The sequence below is a fragment of the Mirounga angustirostris genome, unplaced genomic scaffold (assembly GCF_029215605.1).
Source record: "Mirounga angustirostris isolate CCGP_5_RB_7025 unplaced genomic scaffold, mMirAng1.0.hap1 SCAF_12, whole genome shotgun sequence".
Taxonomy (NCBI): Eukaryota; Metazoa; Chordata; class Mammalia; order Carnivora; family Phocidae; genus Mirounga; species Mirounga angustirostris.
In genome coordinates this window covers 21,533,460-21,554,467 of record NW_026991720.1, presented here as the reverse complement: position 1 = coordinate 21,554,467, position 21,008 = coordinate 21,533,460, and the positions used below count along the sequence as shown (strand labels likewise).

The window sequence follows — 21,008 nt, the reverse complement described above, 5'->3', positions numbered from 1 at the left end:
GAATATACACCCACAACAATAAAAACACTACCAACCAGGGGTCTGAGAGATTTCAACAAATGTCTGGAAGCCAGAAGTACTGACTGGTAAAGCTGAGGAGAGGCAGCTTACAGCCCCAAAATTTCTCTAAGAGGGTTGTTACTAAGGAGGGGGATAACGGACTTGCCCAGTGAAACCCCAAAGAGGCTCTAGACTGAGAAAAAGCAAGTACAGTGTGGGACAGAAATGACAAGAATGGCAGAAAGGAAAAGTCCAGTATCAACAATTGTTCCTTCCATGCGTTAACTCCGGTCTTTATCAGAAACAAAACTGACAGGCCCCTAGGCAAAAACTAAAAATTAAAAATTAATTCTCTAAAGAAACTAAACAAAATGTCTGGTGAGGACTAACAGTTAGTGTGGTTCTGAGAACCCCAAAGTCAGGCCCTCTGCACCCGGCCACTTGGTGGTATCCCAACACGAGGGTGGGCTCGATGCCACCAGATGGGAGGCTGCCCATGGCAAGGTGCACCCACATGCACAGAGCCCCAGTGAGCCTTCATGTCACCTCAGCTTTACACGAATGAAGAGGCAAAAACAGAAATACAGCTAAAGAAAGCCCACAGTGTGGAAACGGAAAACTAAGATAAACAACAGAAGGACCCTGGAAGAAACAGAAAGTTCAAGGGAGCAAAGATACTTCAGAAACAGCTTTTGTTAGTGTCCCTAGAAATATTTAAGAAGCAATAATTACATCCGTTTAACAAGAAAAGCAACACAACAAAATACCACAAGAAATAACAATCCAAGAGAAAGATCTACCGAATTAAAATCGTGGCCCCACAAAGTCTGAGCGAACAGCGTGGGCATGCGCCTGGATAACCGTGACCTCACAGCTGTGATTGCAAGGATTTAATTCTACCACACTGACAATACCTTACCTAAGATGGGCTCTATTCACAGCACAGTCAGAAGTTAACATTGCAGGCAGAGAACATGTCCATGGTAAGGAGACAGGAAAACCAAGACCCATGGTTCAAGAACACCTGAGTCTGTTTTTAACTCCTCTGCTAGGATGACTTGTGAGCTTCTCTCAATACCTGTCTGTCCTTTCCTACAGTAAGAGGGAAACCATAGGTCGTATTTTCACAGTGACATAATGAAGACTCCTGGAAAGTTATTACTAACGAAGAACTAGCTTCATGTGAAGACTTCAAGATACTAAAACATATTAATGGGGTACATGTGCAATCTTCTCTAGGGAACTTCACAGAGAAGATAAACATCCCTCCCATCTGCGTGACTTGCATACTGTCCTTCCTGAAAGTAGAGAGAGGGAATGGAATATTGGTTCAAAACCCCACTAGTCCCAAAGCCCTGCTTTTAGAACCAAAAACTCTGTAATGCCCTATTTACTATTCTGAAATAAAATTCATTGGTAAATAGTAACTAGGATATATATTATTTTTAAAACATCAATATAATACTCTAAATGTAATATAAAGAAGAAAGTAAAAGAAAGCCAGTTTATAATAAAATACTGCATATTCAATACATAAATAATTTTTAGGTTCAATTAACTTTGTAATGAGACAAGATGCTTATAACTTACTTATAAGGAATAAGCTTGGATTATGAGGAGCCAAATCAGAAGCCTTCCATCTTAAAAGTACTGGAAAACAAAATAGGAGCAGTATGGGTGTACAACAGGATGAAAATGAGTATATTCTGTGTACATTAAAAGTATGCAAAAGTTATCTTGCGTTCTTATGTAAAATGGAGTTAGGTCTAGGCTCAGGTAATTATAAACTGATTTTTATATTCAAAATGGAAGTTGAAAGTCATGTGGCATACAGGACAATTCCTTCTGTCTTATGCACCATGGAACATCTAAAATCTTTGACTCCCACTCACTAAAAAAAAAAAAAAGCCCTTCACTGTGGAACCAAACACCATCTCATTCCTACTATGTCCCCTAGGGGGCAGTACTGTTCCTGTTTCTCAGAACCCCAGGCTAGATAAGCTATGGGAGACTGCTTCTAGCTTTCATGTTCTATCACAATGAGAATCAAGTCCTGAAGGACAAATTAGCAATATATTTAAGAAATATATTAATTTACTATGGAAAATGACTATGAAGAAATTAATTTAGGTTAGGCGTATGCCATTAACTAGAGCCAGAGTCATCATTATTTCCTTTTCTTGAATTCAAGATAATTGGTTACTCCATATAAACTATATATAGAGTGACAAACTGTATCTTTGTGACATTTATTTACACGGCACAAAGTGATTCGGATTTTAGAATTTTTAACATTCAAATCTGGTTAATTAATAATAAAAAGGGAGTTTTTCATAGAACTCTACAATTCTCATTTCCTCAAAACAAGAATTAATGCGTTCTTTCACATGTGGTCATTACAGGAAAGGAAGGGGGAGAGCCATTTACTGTAAACGCTTTTCTGATGCAATTCTACCACCTCTTTCAAAGAGAGAATTCATCCAAGAAGCCTTAGTCACTTTTTCAAGAAAAATGCCACTGCATTGAATGTACACAGACTAAACCACATGCCTGAGCAAAGAAGCTGAGCGGATCCCACCACCAGAAAACATGGAGAGAGGAAAGGCAGGGTGGGGGGAGGAATCTCATGTCAGAACAGATTAAGCAGCAGATCTCAAAATTTGGCCTTTAGTACAGGGAAAAGTCTGACACACATATAACATCATTGTTTCATAAACCAAATGCAAACTGATCTCCCCCCTGCCCAACTTTTAAAGCTACTTCCTAAAAATATAAGACTTCAGCTCTAAACCAGGAAGCTTGTGTAATTAGTATCTTAGCAACTATCGTTATTTCATTTAAAAAAATTTCATGCACGGAAAGAAAAACGGAATCCTCACTTTAAGATCTGAAAATGAAACTACATTTTGAAAGGGTGGCTTTCACGTTAAAAGGATGATATACTGAGTAACATTATAAAGCAATTCAGAGGGGGAAAAACTTAAGACGAGTATTTCTGAGCTCTTCTCAAAGAGAGGACTAATTCTTCTAAAATCTCAAATCCACCCAAAGGAAAGAAAGGAATGATTTCTTCAATTTATCCTTACCTGAATCACCATTAATTCTTCTAACAGCCAGATGCACTTACTTGTTTCTATGGTGGAGTCAACGCTAAGCCCAAAGCCAAGCAATCACCCAAAACGCAAAGCATTTGCTGCTGGAGCCTGAAAATCCCCTTGATGAATGAAACCGCACCTCGTAATATCCACGTTCTGAGCCAGCTATTGGCTGCAAGAAGGGAGCGCGTGTGGAAGTCTGATTTGCCCCCTCCAGGGCATGCCTCTCTTATATCCTATCTCAGAAAGACTACAGACACACAGTTCCTAACTGAGTCAAAACGAGAAAGGGTTCGTTTTTCAGTAGCATTCTCTCTAACACTACGGAAACCACGGGGAGAATAAACCACGGTGAGACTCCTTCACTAGGCAATGCCGATGAAAGAAAAAATTATTATGTCAACATTGGCAATTTACAAATCAATCTCAAACCACTGCCAATGTTCTTCGTGTTATATGACTGCCTACGAGTCATACATAGGTATAGGCATGGTGCACATTATTTTTAAGTCAAGAGTTCCGAGCCATGGTTTGGAGGTTCAAAATGGCCAAGAAGTAGTGAAAATTCTCTTAAGAAATTTAATCTTTGTGCTACACTAATAATGATCAACTAAGAAATTATAAGAAATTAAAACCAAGAATAATAGAGCAATGATATAAACCCATCTTTCTAGAATTAGGGGTTTTCAGCATGTAGTCTGTGGACCATGTGCATTAGAATGACCTGAGATTGGACTTAGAATCTCTGGGGTAGGGGTGCCGGGGTGGCTCAGTCGGTTGAGCATCTGACTCTTGATTTTGGCTCAGGTCATGATTTCAGGGTCCTGAGACTGAGCCCCGTCAGGCTCCACACTCAGTGGAAAGTCTGCTTGGACTCGTCTCTCACCCTCTGCCCCTCCCTGCCCCCCCTCTAATAAATAAATAAATCTTTAAAAAAAAAAAAAAAGAACCTCTGGGGTAGAGCTCAGGAATCTGCATGTTAACTGGGGTCTAGGTTAATCTTACATACTTTGAAGTTTGAGGACTACTCTTCCTGTCCATGGAATTGAATAGTTGATGATAGTTGCTGTCACTTTCCTTTCTTATTCAGTTATTTTGTCTTTGATTACTGTTGAAGTCAGAAGCAGTAAGAACACTAAAGCCTCCTCAGAACAATTTGTGGCTTTGACTCCCCGGAAAGGAGAGCCAGTCTGGGTTCACGTGACCTGTCCTCCGGCCCCCACCACCTCTCTATCACTCCGTTAAAAGAGAAAAGCTCGAGCTGCAGAACCTGAAAAATGCAGTACTTGAGGTTGAAATGAACATTACATTAAAAGATGCTGCCACTGGGGGAAAAAAAATACACTGCTAAAAACAAGAGGCAGAAAATGAAGGAGAGAGGACACTCATGTTTACTGACTGCTTACTGTGTTCCAGGTACCAGATCAAGAACTTTCTATCAGTTTGTTTGCCTCAGAAGTCTCACCAAAAAATAACTTCTTCAGAAGTGTACAAACACACATGTTCAGGAGTCTACATCTAATAGCAGGGACACGCCAGCAATGCATTCCCTAAGCTGGACTTCACATTGGCCTCCTGTGCCCACCTCCACCCCCATCATCCCCTGCACATAAAGGATTTTTAAAAAATATTTATTTATTTTTTTGGTGAGAGAGAGAGCACATGCTCGTGCATGTGGGTTGGAGAGGCAGAGAGGGAGAACAACTCAAGCAGACTCCTCGCTGAGCATCGGGAGCCTGACATGGGGCTCGATCCCACAACCTAAGATCATGCTCTAAGCCGAAATCAAGAGTCAGCCGCTCAACCGACTGAGCCACCCAGGCACCCCCACATAAAAGATTTTTTAAAAAAGAAACTGAGAAATGTATTTGAAATGATGCCATCTTTCCATAGTTCTTGTTTGTGGTACCTTCTTTATCCAACCTAACATTGTGGAACCTTCCAGAATATTTACAGTAATTTCCAATCACCTGTTCTCTACTTTGACTAAATTACTTCAGTCGAAAGTGCTGGGGGGAAACCCCATCATTATAACATGAACAGTAAAATAAATGTTTTTTGAACATCATCAGCAAGTATGAAAATTACGTTTCACTTTAATAAAAAGGATTTTACCTTCTCCTCAAATACACATAAAGTTTCTAAGGAAATTTTCTGGATAGAGGGACCCCAACTAGCACATTTAGAAATAAGCTCTCCAGTTCTCCCCTCGGTGTTTCAGGACAACTAGGCACTCTGACATCTGCCAGTAAGGAAACTGACTTCATACCTTCAACTTTTTACCATGAGCTGATGTAGAGTGTATCTGGTGTTCCAAGTATTTTGTCTGACAGGAGAATTTGGATCTGTCAGGACAGCAGTTCTCAAACTATACGTTAGCACTGGAACCAATTTTTCTCCCCCAAATGAAATCTTAGGAGAAAGTCCAGTATGGGCACCAGATGAAAGTGGAGCATCCTCAGTTGATGGGACGGACTAGAGGGGGGAAAGTCCCTCCTTGGGGGTTTATTTGGGCCCACTTACTCATCACCCCCCCAAGGTGGTTACTGAGGCGACACTGCCAAGCCCCAAGGGCTCTATTCTTTTAAAAGATTTTTTATTTATTTATCTGGGGGGTGGGTGGGGAGAGAGAGAAAGCGGAGGAAGGAGCAGAGGCAGAGGGACAAGCAGACTTTGTGCCAAGTGCAGACCATGAGTCGGGGCCCAATCCTTGACCCTGAGATCATGACCTGAGCCGAAACCAAGAGTCAGACCCTCAACCAACTGAGCCCCCCAGGAGCCCCCCAAGGGCTCTATTTTATCCCTTCTCATACCTTCTCATACCTCATCCCTTCTCATATCTGGGCTTGGTGACTTTTTAAAACTCATACTTTATTCTATGCATGCCTTTTTGTCTCAAAGTTGGGCATACATAAAAATTTCTTATATGTCAAGTCATATATCAAATGCTGCTTACACTACATTAAACTTGGGAATCCTATTTTGTATCTGGCTAATGTGGATCCTAACACAAAAATTACGGTTTCTATTTGTAGCTCTTTGGCAACGATATCCTTAGCATATTTGCAAGTTCAACGTCTTTTTTCTTGGGGGGGGGGGAAGTGGAGGGAAAAGGGAGAGGGAGAGAGAGACTCTCAAGCAGGCTCCATGCCCAGCATGAAGCCCAACAGGAGGGTCGATCCCACCACCCCAAGATCACGACCTGAGCCAAAATCAAGAGTTGGACACCTAACCGATGAGCCACCCAGGAGCCCCCAAGGTCATTTTATAAGCACAAAATTTTGTCAGGATAATGCATTTTAAATGAGTAAGCACATCATTGGGACATATAAGATCCCCTGCTGTGACTGTACTTTCATCAGTGGCCATTAGCTTGCTACAGATGGTACAGTAAGTTTCAGACTATATACGAAAACGCAAACCAAAAAAAAAAAAAAAATTCCCTTGAGGTTTAATAGGAGGAATGAATTTAATGTGTTGCCAGGTAATCATTATTTTAAAAAATGTAATACCAGATCAGCACACAAAAGAAAGACTGAAATGCCTTCATGAAGAGCCAATGCCTCTAATATTCTTCTAACAGGAAAATGTAACAGCCTTTTCTTTCTAAGTATTTCTGCCTGCTGTTCCCCAGTTATATTTAAAAAGGTTAACGTGTCTCCTCAGGCAAAGACATCACATTTCCAGTGTTCTTGCAAGGCAACGGCCAGAGTGAAGGAGCTGTCCTGAGTCACCTGGAACCACCAACTTGAATCAGGGAAAGGCCCCAATGTTCTGTCCCTCAGAATTAACATAGCGTTTAAAAGTAGCAAACTCAGGCGCCTGGTTGGCTCAGTTGGTTGAGCGACTGCCTTCGGCTCAGGTCATGATCCTGGAGTCCCGGGATCGAGTCCCACATCGGGCTCCCTGCTTGGCAGGGAGCCTGCTTCTCCCTCTGACCCTCCTCCCTCTCATGCTCTCTGTCTCTCACTCTCTCTCTCTCAAATAAATAAATAAAAAAATTTTTAAAGTAGCAAACTCTATGTCCAAGACAGTGTCATAAAAATTCACATATATAGAAGGGATAAAAGTGACTTGTTTCAAAATTCATGATTAACCAGATTTCTCATTTCAAAATACTGTGAATTCTCCCATGATTTTCATTTTAATTTATTATTAAAAATAATTATGGGAGCACTCTAGTAGTGCTTAGATGACTTTAAAATAGTCAACCTCTTTCCAGGAACCAAAAGCATGGTTAAGAGAAATAAGGACTGCAAACAGTCCTCAAACACCTGGTTATGCCCCCGTATGTATCTATGTTGGTGGTTTAGAAGTGAAGCTACTTTTCCCTGAGGAATGATGTTGCTCGTGACAGTAGCCAGGTCAAGCCACAGAAACTTATTTCACTTAGAATGTATCTGTAGTACTATATACCTGACATGAAATGTATATTGTAACTGTGCTGCGATACTAGTAATTGTATAAGGAATAAACTAATAGAACTAAGGATGATTTTAATTTTTCTGTGTGCAAATGTGTAAAAAAATTTAATCAGGAGAGGATGACCTCGTGATTACTCAAAAGTTACGACATTGGTTATTATGCCTTATTTTACTTCCAAATATACTACATTCTTTTCCTTTGAAAATGATTATATCCCTACCCTTGAGCTTAAAGCTGTGACTAGCATCACTGGGGGGCTCTCCAAAATTGAACAGAGGGAAGAAAGGAAAAAAGCTTAGAAAAAGAGAGATTTACTTGAAATATAGAAAAAAAGTGGTAATATGTATGGGTGGAATTCACGAAGACCAAAACCTGAAAAAGGGGGTGGGCAAAGAAGAGGATTTAATAGAGTTCCACCCAGTAAGACGGAAAAGTGTTGGATCAGACCTCTTAGCTGAGCCAGGAGAGCCTGGGAGGGAGCGGGGGAGTCTGGGAGGCCGACCACGGGCAACGTGCGACTGGTCATAAGGGTGACCAGAATGTGTGCGAAGCAAGTGTTTATAATGTGAGAAGGCTTTGTGTGGTAAACCTGGTAAGAGTTTGTTTGTCCATCTTTCAAAAGAAGCCATTTATTTGGCCTGGCGGGTGACTCAGTCGATGAGAACAGAGTCAAGGCTCAGCATGGGGTAGTGAGTGGTATGTGCTTAGCTTCATGGTCACAGCGCATGAATGGCTCTAAGCAGTAGGCTCCCAAACACACAGTGCTGCCAAAAGGTACAAACCGAGCCTATAGACAGCACAGTATAACAACTCTCTAGTGCTAACAACAACTCTCTGTTCTAACAATTCATTTTTCTGTGGGACACTTAACTCCTTATTTAATAGGGGAGGGGTGGGATGGAATAGAAGTTAGGTTATCACGATCTGAAAAATCGGTTACTATTATCATACCTAACCTTAAACTATTTCCTGAAAATGATTACTGGACCCTATCTTCAAATGATATGAGCTCCATGCAATTTTTCTTAAGCAAGCTCTACGCCCAATGTGGGGCTCAAACTCACGACCTGAGATCAAGAGTTGCACACTCCACAGACCAAACCAGGCAAGTGCCCTGAGTTACATGCATTTTTAACATCACAAATGAGCTAAAAGTAAATCTGAAATACAGTAATATTTAAAGGCCTTTTAGATCACAACACAAACTTCGGCCTTACTAAATAGATGGGACTGCATTTTTTAATGTGAGTGTAAGCATGAGTGTGACTGTGTGTGTCTAAAGCTGGTAAATTCCTGTTCCATTACTGGGCAAGTACAGAAAGAAAAGGAAGGGAATACTGGTTACAATCAAAGGTATCCCCTCCCATTTGGTTCTGGACAAAAGTCAAACTGACCTTACTGCAGTGTTTTTCAAACTGTAGGGTGGGTTGTAAAATAAATTCGATGCATTGCAAGCAGCATTTTTATAAAAACGAAAGAGAATAGAATAAAATAGAAAACAAGAGTTTCTCACACTTAGTGTAACTACTATTTTATGGAACAGTTGTTTCTTTTATGTGTGTGTGTGTTATGTGTACTTTTTCATGATGTAAAACATAATCCTTTCTGTGATTCCCAGGGAAGAAAATGGTTTATTAGGAAAGAAGATTAAAGATCATGTTTGAAACGAGGTGGGAGGATACATGTGCGGATTTAATTTAACCGGCGCTGTGCCTACATGGCCTCATCTTGGAAACTGACCCATAAAGCAAGATGCATTTACATTACTAATCAACAACTATAAAGATACCATGCAAATCTTTATTCACTCATTCGTCAGTTTAGTGTCTATTCTCCCTAGTCAGAGGTTATGGAGAGAGGACGAAATTATTTAAAAAAATTAAGTGGGGCCATATAATATAGTAATAGCTAACACATGCTGAGTGCTTATTATGCACCTGAAAGTGTTCTCATTGACTCCTTTACATGTCATTAACTCATTTGATCCTCCCAAGAATCCCACAAAGGTAAAGACTAATACTATCCATGTTTTACAGATGAAGACTCTGAGAAATTAAGTCGGTTGCCTCTGAGGCAGAGCCACATCTGAACCCAGGAAGTCTGGATCCAGAGCCTTCACTCTTAATTGTATCTGATCCTTAACAGTTCATACCAGTCATCCCTAATTGAGAGGAAGTCTGTGACACTGGGGAGGAAGCAGGAAATAAATACACCCCAAAGGGACACTCTTGCCTCGGCTGTGCTGTCCTCCTCCTTTCTCCCGCAGTTAAAGCCCGCCGTCCATGCCACAGTTAGCCTCCTTCACACTCTGATCCCCGATGCATTCCGAACACGCTTCCCAGCACATTAGTTCAAACTCCATCTCTTCTTTCCTTCCCCAGAAGACATGTAAAAATGCAAGTGAGTGCATACCTACTTTTCAGTAATGAACTGAACTCTTATTTATTTGAAGTTAAAAAGGATTCATTCTCAGGTGCTTCAACTTTCCTACTTAGCCAGTCACTTCCAACACATCTTCCATGTCTTAGCTCCTGAGACCAGTGAGAAGCTGGCAGCCCTTGTGTTTACTGTCGGTCTGGGTTACACAGAGCTCGGAGGGGCGCTTCTTTCTTTGCACCCACTTGCATTACTCTCCTCATTGGTTTCAAACAAGATCCAAAGATATCACAGGTATAATATACACTGTGACAGGTGCACCCTTGTGTTTCAGAAAAATATGAAAGAATTATGTACCAAAGCTTTCTCTTTTTCATCCAATCTACCCCCGCCCCCCTTGCCTTCAGAATATATAGTAAACCCTACAGACAGAGCCTAGACAGACAGTAAAAATAAGTAAAAATCAACACTATTCTTGGTAGCATGGTTACCTTTCCCAGCTACCAGGTCCACGAGTAAGAAACTAACACAGCACTGTTTGAGTGCTGAGCAAACACAACGTGCTTCTCCATCCTGAAAGGAGAAGGAAGTACTATTCGTCTTCTTATACCATCTGAATTAAAATGGCCAGTGCAAATGAATCCTGGAACCAAAGGGAAACCACGTTTAGATCTTGGTCTGACCTCCCCACCTTGGCCACGTAATGTGAAACTTTCCTTGTAAGAGCGCCTTGTGGCCAAACATAACTATCTTTCAAACTTAAATGATAAAAAATTAATGCATAATGATGCACTGTATGTGGAGAATTAAACTATGAGAATAACTCAGGATTCCTTCAAAATGTAATGTAATACTCATATAACTAAGACAAAATCTGAGGCTTAAGTTTATTGTGACAATGCTTTCCCAGCCTTTGCTTATCTATACATTCTCCAAGAAGCCTATTTAAAGTAAGGCAATGATACGGGCGCGTGGCTGGCTTAGTCAGAAGAGCATGTGACTCGATCTCAGGGCCATGAGTTTGAGCCCCACACTGGGTGCACAGACTACTTAAAAACAAAAAAGTAAACTTAAAAAAAAAGTAAGGCAATGGTTTAACACTTTTAAAAAATACATATTACATAGAGTTCAGTCAAAATATTTCTAACTGAATAATAACCGTGGACAGGCCAGTGTCAATGTCATATGATCTTACTATTTATCACTACAATAATTTTTAGGTTATTTTTAGATATATTTAAAGTTACTTCTTTTCTAGGTCAGATTTTACTGTTTATTTCTAACACATATTCATTGTGTCCAAAACCAATACTTTTCACAGGCACTAGAATACATTTTCTATAGTTTTTTTTTTTTCTTTTCTTAAAAAGGATGATTCAAGGTTGTACCAATTCAGTTGAACAGTTTCTAAGAAAAGATAAAGGCTTTGGATAAAATATGACACTTTTTACTAGTGGTATTACATACTGGGACTTTTTTTTTGGTGATGATGTTCATTTTGCTGCCCATTTACCCTGTTTCACTGCTTGGGACCAAGAGCATTCATTTTGAAGACAGCCATCCAGATGAGGGTAGTACTTGGCCATGGGAATCAGATTTTCCTAAACTGGGAAGCTGAATGATTTCTGGAGCAGGGGGAGGGGAGTCAAATGTAAAAAGTTAATGGCCAACACTAAAACTGCTTCTATACCAGTAAAAAATAACACAGATAATAACCTTCTGCACAGGAGCATTTTGTTTACTGAGGGGATCTGCCAGATGCCCCCTGAGAATAAACGAATTAGGGGTGTTGTTCTCTAGGTTGTGAAGGGGTACACACAGCTAGAAACACATGGAACTTCCCAGAGAGCAGCTACTGTTAGGAAACAAGTAGGTCCAGGTTGAAAAGTTATCCCACACAAGCTTCATGTTCACGGAGGCACGGACAGCTTCTCTCTTCCTTTCCTATCTGTGCACACGTCAGGCCGCCACCCTGCCCCCCCACCCCCACCCCACCAGTCTAGCAGAGAGGGAAAAAACAGAGTGCCAGGCATAGGACTAGGCTCTGCTTTCCAGGACACTTTGCTAAGACACATGCTTTCCAGGTAGTGTGTTAAAAAACAAGACTAAAGAAGACTGAGGTTTAATACCCATTTTTGAAAATTATTCAAGTGAAAGAAACTCTTTAACCCGGAGTATATATATGTCAAAGTACACTTTATTTTACCATATTATTTGTCAATTACACTTCAATAAAGGTAAAAAAAAAAAATCCCATTAAAACTTCCGGTGGAGTAAGTACTATCTCCATGTAGGATCAGTTTTGCCTCTTAATAGCTCTGTGGCCTCGGCAAGCCACGGGGAACTCACTATCCTTATCTGTAAATGGAAAAGGTTAAGGTAAATGGCCTCTAACCTTCCTTTCAATTCCAAATTCTCAAGCTTAAATTTAAATTATTTTCCAACGTATTTTCCCCTTCCAGCATCTTTGATCTTAATCCTATACTCATTTTGCCTTAAAAGAAAAAAAAAAAAAAAAAAGATGGGAGTAGTGGGGGAGGGGAGCCAGGAAGGCTTATCAAGACAGATTCTCTCTTTAACTTCCTGCTTCGCCCTAGACATTCATAGTTTTAAGAATAGGCAAGTGAATATGAAACGTAATAAACTCCCTATATATTAATTCTAAACACGTGGCAATATTTGCAACGTATTTTAAATTATAGAGACATTCCTCTTTTTCACAATTACATATTGAGCCACTTCTAAATCCAATGCCAACTCCCCTGTGCTCCAGAAAACAAAGAACCCTAAAGCGAAAACTAAACAAGAAAGTAAGTTATGATTAACCATGGTATTGTTTCTTCCCATTAAGGGGGTCAACTGAAAACTGGTTGTAGATATTTATATTTATTTGCCCCTTCAATGAGAGGTGCTGAATTTATCTTCTTCCAATTATTGATGTAGACATACCCCAAATACTGAAATCCTTTGGAATCTGTCTGCCTTAAATTTCCTACTTGCAATAGCAAGATATACCATGTGCTTGTAAAAATACAGGACACTCAGGAAATATATTCAGATACTCATGCTGATTACACAGACTTTAAAAGGGAATGCTACCTCTAATTTTTAAAATTTTACAGTATTTTAAAACATTACACTATTCTATCTCTGAGAACTAAACAGTAGACTGTAAACTGCAAATATTTACTTAAAAATCTTTAAAATCGGGACTATTAAAGTGATGTTCCAAATTTAGAAAAACCTGGGTTATTTTTTTTTTTAAAGATTTATTTATTACAGAGAGAGAGTGTGTGGGGGGGGGAGTCTCGAGCAGACTCCCCACTGAGCATGGAGCCCAACGCCGAGCTTGAGCTCATGACCCTGAGACCATGACCCAAGCTGAAAACAAGAGTCAGACTCTAAACAGACTGAGCCACCCAGATGCCCCGGAGTTATACTTTTTAATTCTATTAAAACCCCTTTTCTTTCAGTAAGTGGTATTTTCCTTTCTGGCTATCACAGCTAATCAACAATATAAAACAAAAAGCTTTTTCTAAAGGTTTAAGTAAGCAACATTATTCAGAGCCAACCAGATGCAGGGACTGGCAACGGCTCATTCCCGACGGGGGTGAAATAGCTGAGTTCTCTCACACACTAGACTCACTGAGCTTCCTTGTGCACATTCTATAAAACTGGGATAACAGGGGGTTAGGGAGACGGGGTAACTGGATGACAGGCATTAAGGAAAGAGCATGGTGTATTTTGCAAAACTGATGAATCACTGACCTCTACCTCTGAAACCAGTAATAATTATGTGTTAATTAACTGAATTTAAAGAAAAAAAATAAGACTGGGATGACAGCAATATCTATCTACCCTCATGCTCCTCACCCAACGCTCAGCACGTAGGAAATACTCACTCAATGCTGGTAACATCATCGTTTTCTTTGCCATACGAACGGTCACAAAAAATACAGACTGGATCAAAACAAATCCAACCCTAACTATTAGAAGCACAAGGAAAAGAACGTACTGAGAGGGCCCCTGAGTAGCTCTGTACATGGCAACACCAGTGGCTGCTATGTATCGAGCATTTACAGTGGACCACACAGTTCGCTTCCCTTATTTCAGGACAACCACCATATAACCAGACTGAAGCACTGACGTTCAAAACTCGCAAGCCATACCACACTCCGTTTCCTCTCTTATTGTTTATGGTCTTTTGTTTCTTCTCTTCATGCTTTTAGAAGAAGTGCTTGGCTACCTGATGTGACTTCTCCCACTCTTCATGATCAGTCTAGGTGCCTTGATAAAAGGAGTCACAGTTTCTATTTTCACTTCAGGTTCCCCTCTCAGAACAGGTGTAAAGGAAGATGGCCAGAAAAATCGGGCGAGTGTGAAAAGTTCTTAACTATCTTGGAAGAGTGAATTATCATTTTCAAAAGTTTTAAATGGATCTCGGCTTACTGGGTGCTTTACTAAACTATCAATTTGTGGTCCCATTAAGAACACATGAAGGGAAGGAATCTAGTTTTACCATGGAACCCTTTTCCCCATTAGGTATCAGCTTCTGACTGGGTGATGGGATATGAATACTCTTCAGTTCCTTGGATGTGGAGCTGGAGATGCTAAGAATGCTTCAGGGGGTCAGGTGAGTGACCTCAGTGCATTCCAACATACAAACTTACCTGCGCATCATGAAAGTTTAAGGTCCTAAAAATGACAACATGATAAACTTCAGGATAGCAAGACAATGTAACTCTACATCTGAGCCAGCAGGTGTCTCTCTGTAGCCCACGACGCCAACCCAAAAGATCACAGGATACAGAAGACCCCCCCGCACTGCTATAATTCTGTGATCCTGGAACCATGTAAGGGCATGAACTGTGAGATCAGACCACCAGAAAAGGTATGTTTCTGAGAAATTGAATTTGGGGATCTAAGCAGATACGGGAATTAATGAAAAGTGTTACTTTTTGAAAATTACATTTAATAGGCAAGATCTAACAGCACAGAGCAATCAGTTTTACTCAAAATGGTAAAATGATTCTTGGCTACTGGTCAGCAGAGGAAGGTCAAAGTTCAAACAAAGAGAGCTGAGAAGTGAACGGTATGTGAAAAATAGAAACACAAGCTTAGTTACAAAGGGAAGGAGAGGGGCGCCTGGGTGGCTCAGTTGGTTGAGTGTCCGACTCCTGATTTCAGCTCAGGTCATGATCTCAGGGTCGTGAGACTGAGCCCCTCGTCAGGCCCTGAGCTCAGCTTGGAGTCTAGTTAAGATTCTCTGTCCCTCTGTCCCTCCCCACCTCTTAAATAAATAAATAAATAAATCTTAAAAAAAAAAAAATTAACTTCCAAAGGTAATATCCCAAAATGCCAGAAGGGAAATGTGATAAAACATAAAACAACAGAGTGTTGAAAGTAAACCATGTAAGTTGGGGGGAAGGAGATGCAATGTGAATGCCATCTAGAGAAATGTCTAACTTTACTTAATCAGACTGTGGGCCCCACTCCCAGCGTCTCCTCTGGGTCCTGAACCAAGTGACGTTTTGAGGGAGAGGAGCCAGGGGAGAGAGAAGAGCTGAAGTGAGAGGAAGGCAAGATCTAGATCAGGAGACCCAAGCCTCCCCACAGCAAGGCAAAAAGGCAGGAATTGTGCAGATCCAGAGAGGGAGACACAGGGGAGGAGAAAGGTGATAGGTCAATTTTGCAATCTCTTCCCCAAATGATAAGGAGCGGTTTCTTTAAGAATTTTTTAAAAGCTTGTTTTGTTCAAAACGGAAATGTATCTGACACTTAAAGGTCATCATGAATGAATGCTCAAAATCAAAAATGAATGGGTGTTCAAACACATTGGGTGCTCAAAGATTAAGACAGAAAGTTTCTCAGGCCAGCCTAACAGGTCCCACAGAATTTACCAACGATGGAAAAAAAAGAAAAAAATAATTACCAGTGATGTTCCCAATTGCTTTAGGAGCAAAGGGTTTGTTTTTGTTGGGTACTTTTTGGTTGTATGACTGGTTTGTTTGGGGCTTGGGCCCATTTTAAAGAACTTCACAAGAGTAAACCCTTACATACAGTGTCTACACAATGTGCCAGGTACTCTTGAAAGGACCTCACAAATACGAATTCATTCAGTTACTGTACACAAACCCCTGCTAATTTCAGTTCCCTACCTGTTCAGTGGCTCACTCTGTTCCATCTGAAAGTACCTCCATTTCTTCCATTTTTCTCCTGAAAAAGATAAGGAAAATACAGTGAGTAGTCCTAAAAGCACACGTGTTGTATCTCACTGTTTGCCGACTTCTGAACTCAGGAGCTCCCAGAGGGCTTCGTGACGCCTTGGTCAATTATTTCAGCGGCGTAACTTTCCTGAGCCCCTAGGTAGAACCACTGAGACAGTATCACCGTATGTCTAGATAATAGGAGATTTGGAAAACAGATACTTGATGGTTTCAAAGGAAATCAACGTGCCATATTAAAAAGTTAGATGCGTAGGGAAACAATTTAGAACAAGGTTCTTGACTCTCAATCCTTCTACATTTATTATGCCTTTTCAAACTACATCCTCTCTCAAGTTCTTTTTTTTAGGTGGGCAGCACCTTTCCGCACTAGAGGAAATAACTGCTGTTCTAAGGGCAGAAACAATTGGTGGATATAGCTATCATAGATTTACTTAAAAATTTTTTTAAATGACAATGGAAAAGCAATCATCAAAAAAGAGGGTCCTGCCTAGGGAAGGTAGCTGTTCAGAGTGTTTTCACCAGGTGACATTTACCTCTGGGAATTCAGGACTGACAGGTAATTCATGACTGTCTTTCAAATCTCTTGCATCCAAAAGTTCTACCTCACTAAGACTTCAGAAATGATTATGTTTATCAGTACTGATTCATGCTAACAAAGCTCATAAGAGATTGATGTATAAAACTATAGTACCTTTATATTATGTACAATGAAAATTATGATTGCCAGACGGTCTGGACACTTGCTCCATCCAGCTTGACTAATACATTCACATTTCTTTAGTGAACAAATATTTCCTGAAATCCCAGGTATTGGAACCTTACAGGCAGGTGGAAGGTCAAGCCAAATTAACTGAAGATTGCTCAGCAAACATATCAGAGCAAGCACAATCTCAATGCCAATGGCCTCCAACATTCTTCTTCCAGACAAGTATCCTCCCATCTCCTGTACTAGTCCTAGTCCAGGCTCCATCATCCTAGTCCAGGCTCCATCATCCTTCTCCTGGACAAACTCAAGACACTCCTATGTATTCCCAGCTTCTACTCTCTCCCTTCCAGTCCATTATTCACCATTATCTGGTGCATCCAGAGTATACATCCAAAGATAGAAAACAGCTCATGGCTCAGCCTGACTCAAACCCCTTCAGTGATGGACATTGGGCTCATGATAAAGACCCAAAAAGTTGACCTGAAGGCCTCGCTCTGGCCCTGCTCACCTGCCCAGCTTCCTCCAGCACCACCCGGCCTGTCTTCTTCACCCACTGCAGCCACGCTGGTCTACTTTCACTCTCTTGAACATGCAAAATCCCTCAGCACCTCAGAGGTTTTGCATACCTCATTTCCTCTGCCTGGAAATTAATAACAATATTCTGCCCCGTTCCCCACGCCCCCCACCCCAAGCACACACTTGCTGTGTAACTGGTAGATCCTACCTTGAATGTGACCTGACCCCAACACTGGGACAGATTCCCCTATTTGAAGCTCCCATAGCATCTGGAGCTTCTCCTTTGTAGCGCTTATCAGTAATGGCTTAGAATTACACATGTATGTGATTACGTATGTTTATTTCTCCCAGTAGAGTAATAAGAAGCTCCATGCAGGTGGACGCTGGACTCATTTTATGAGCACATTCCACAAGACTGGACATTCAAGAGATATTCTATTGAAGGAAGAAGGATGGCTTCAGGCTGTAAGAACTTGTTGCATCCATCACCAAAACAGGAATAATTCTGCCAGGTAGACCATATGGCTTCCTTGGTTAGGCTCCATCCTCCCCAGTGTGTCCTCCCACCCCTGCCACTCAATAATTACATGGGCATTGTCTACATTCACTTCTGTAACATTACTGTCACCTTGACTTCCATGGCCACAATAAATTTTAAGATACTAAAAGACAAACAGCACAAAGTTCAAGATACATTTGGGTAGCAACTCCGCACAGAGGACTTGTGGCAGTGGGTTACTAAGAAACGCTATAAACAAAAGGGAAAACATAAATTGTGGCCAAAGGAAGCCCTCGATGAGACAACACCGGCAAACAAATAACATGCACATACGCATGCACACAAACACCCGAGGCACAGCCCTTGGAGGAGGGGCACGCAAGACTGAGTGTGCTCTGAGATCCTGCCCCAAGCAAAGGGCTGATAGCAAGAAAGTGTGAAGACTCCTGAAGGAGGCCCCAGATACTGCTCCTCCGCTTCCTTCCCAGGCCCTGGTACACAGGGGACCTGCTGTGTACTGTGTTAGTCTCCCATTTGCCTTACAAATCAACAATTAGTTGGCATTTCCTAATGCACTGTGTAGAATGCTTTCAATGGCTCACAGCTGCGGTTAATATTTTAAAGATGTTCTCCTAACATCTCAGTCCTCTTATGTGATGTGAATGAGAACAGTCCTGGTAGGAAGAAGTCCCACAGTGCCCTTGGATCTAAATTCATGTCTAGTCATGGAGCTGGGAAAGGGCCGACTTCACTCATTCTTTCCACAAACAGAATGTACCTCGAATAAGCCAGGCACCGTTCCAGGTGCTGTGAACACAAGACGAGCAAGACAAAATCCCTTCTTCTCAAGGAAGTAATATTCTAGGAGGAGCCAAACAAGGAACACACATTAAATAAAACATAAAATATGTCCAGTGGGGGGGGGGGGGGGCGGGCAGGAAGGGGAGATTAAATTTAAAAAAAAATTTTTTTTAAGATTTTACTTATTTATTCATAAGAGACAGAGATAGAGAAGCAGAGGGAGAAGCAGGCTCCCCGCTGAGCAGGGAGCCCAATGCGGGACTCGATCCCAGGACCCCAGGATCATGACCTGAGCCAAAGGCAGATGCTTAACCATCTGAGCCACCCAGGTGCCCGGAAGATTAAATTTTAAGTAGGGCAGTCAAAGAAAGCCTCACTGGAGAAACTGACATAAGAACAAAGTCCTAAAGAAAATCTGGGAAGGAGTTATGTAGATAGATTGAGAAAGACAGTGACAGACAGAGGAATCAGCAAGGGCAAAGGTCCTGAGGCAGAAGTGTGGCCTGTCTGAACTAGGATATGCAAGGGAGATGGTAATAGTATATGGGGTCAGAGAGGTAAGTGATGGGTCTCTTAGGGCCCTATAAGGCCTTTGGCTTTTATTCTGAGAGCCCTGGAATGCAACTGAGGTGTCATGGGCAGAAGCCAATATGATCTGGCTGCTATGTTGAAGACAGACTGAAGAGAGAGCAAGAGGGAGGTAGCAAGACCAATTAGTGGGCTACTGAAATAATCCAGGCAAGAGAGCGCAGTGAGCCACTAAACTAGAGGAGGGACAGGGCTTCTAAAAAGCGGATGGATTCTTCAGGGCCCTTGAACGAAGTGCCCTGGGAATTAACTCTAACTCCGGTAAGGACTGATTCTAGTAGTCTTAATCCTTTTATCACTAAGAGGGTTTTTTTGGTTTTAATTCTTACTTTCATAAAAGAAAACTTAGTGGATTTTTATCTATATACAAGTAACATATGATCATCACAGTGGGAAAAAATTAAACACAAAAAAATCTTTGCATCACTTGATGAAAGAAGACCAAACAGATGTACTTTTTAAAACCAGACTTGGATCAATATGATCTAACCCTGACATTTGTCAGCTGTACCAGTTTGAGTTCAAACCAGAAAAAATGCTTGGCACATCACTAAGGAAGCCACACTTTTTTGCAGACTTTCTCCCCAAGAAACCCGTGATGATAACGTGATGTAAAGTAAAAAATTCACAATGATGAATTCTTAAATAATTTTTTAAAAAATTTTAAGTACTCTTTATTCTCTGCTCTTTGGTTAACTTGGGCGGGGGATAGATGGGAGGGAGCAAGGCCTAGCTGTCATCACAGAAACCATTCTACCCCAGGGCAGAGAAGCAGCATTTAGCTTGCAGTCATCAAGCCAGAGGGCAGTCATCTGTGTGGTAAACAAACCCCTGTCCTTCCCTAAACAGGGCGCTGCGGTTCAGTCAAACACGATCAGGGGGCCTGGTCTCTAGCTGCAAAAAAATTAAACTCTGACTGCCGGCGTTTAATACCTATAGCTGATAGGTCCCACCTGTTCAGCTTTTCTCAAAGTGTGCCAGGACAGGTAAATCTCTCATGGTCACTACTGTCATCGCCCCTCTAAAGCAGAGTTTTCTTTTTTTTTTCAAAGATTTTATTTATTTATTTGACAGAGAGACACAGCGAGAGAGGGAACCCAAGCAGGGGGAGTAGGAGAGGGAGAAGCAGGCTTCCCACGGAGCAGGGAGCCCGATGCGGGGCTTGATCCCAGGACCCTGAGATCATGACCTGAGCCGAAGGCAGACGCTTAACGACTGAGCCACCCAGGCGCCCCTATAGTCAGTATTTCTAATGAGACCTTGAGAACTTTAAAGCTGAGTTTATTACAGAATTTGATTTGTCTGATAGTATGTATGTATGTATGTATGTATTTATAAAGATTTTATTTATTTATTTGAGAGAGAGCAGAAGCAGGGGGAGCAGGAGGGAGAGGGAGAAGCAGGTTCCCTGCTGAGCATGGAGCCTGATGCGGGGCTCGATCCCAGGACCATGGGATCATGACCCGAGCCGCAGGCAGACGCCCAACGACTGAGCCACCCAGGCGCCCCTAAAGGCAGAGTTTTCTTAAACTGTGAGGCACACAGGAATTGCCTGGAGGTCTGTTCAAATGCAGATTCTGACTTGGTACCTCTGGGTGGGGGCTTGCGATTCTCCATCTCTAGTAGGCTCTCTGGTGATGCCGTGCTGCTGGTCTGTGGACCACAATCTGACTACACAGTGGTAGAATATTTATTGTCCTGTCCCCATCCCCTCTCCCTTCTATTCCCTTTATAAGTACCAGTGACAGAGATTGAGACATCGGCATTTAAGACTG

At 41.5% G+C, this 21,008-nt stretch overlaps 1 long non-coding RNA gene across 2 annotated transcripts in view; it reads right to left on the bottom strand.

The window, feature by feature from the left end:
- Positions 1 to 21,008, bottom strand: part of LOC123835300 (uncharacterized) — a 220,842-nt gene that overhangs the window by 85,815 nt on the left and 114,019 nt on the right. For both annotated transcript variants that reach the window (XR_010406372.1, XR_010406373.1), the window contains one exon: positions 16,055 to 16,112. This is a non-coding gene — a long non-coding RNA (uncharacterized LOC123835300). The remainder of the gene's footprint in view (positions 1 to 16,054; positions 16,113 to 21,008) is intronic.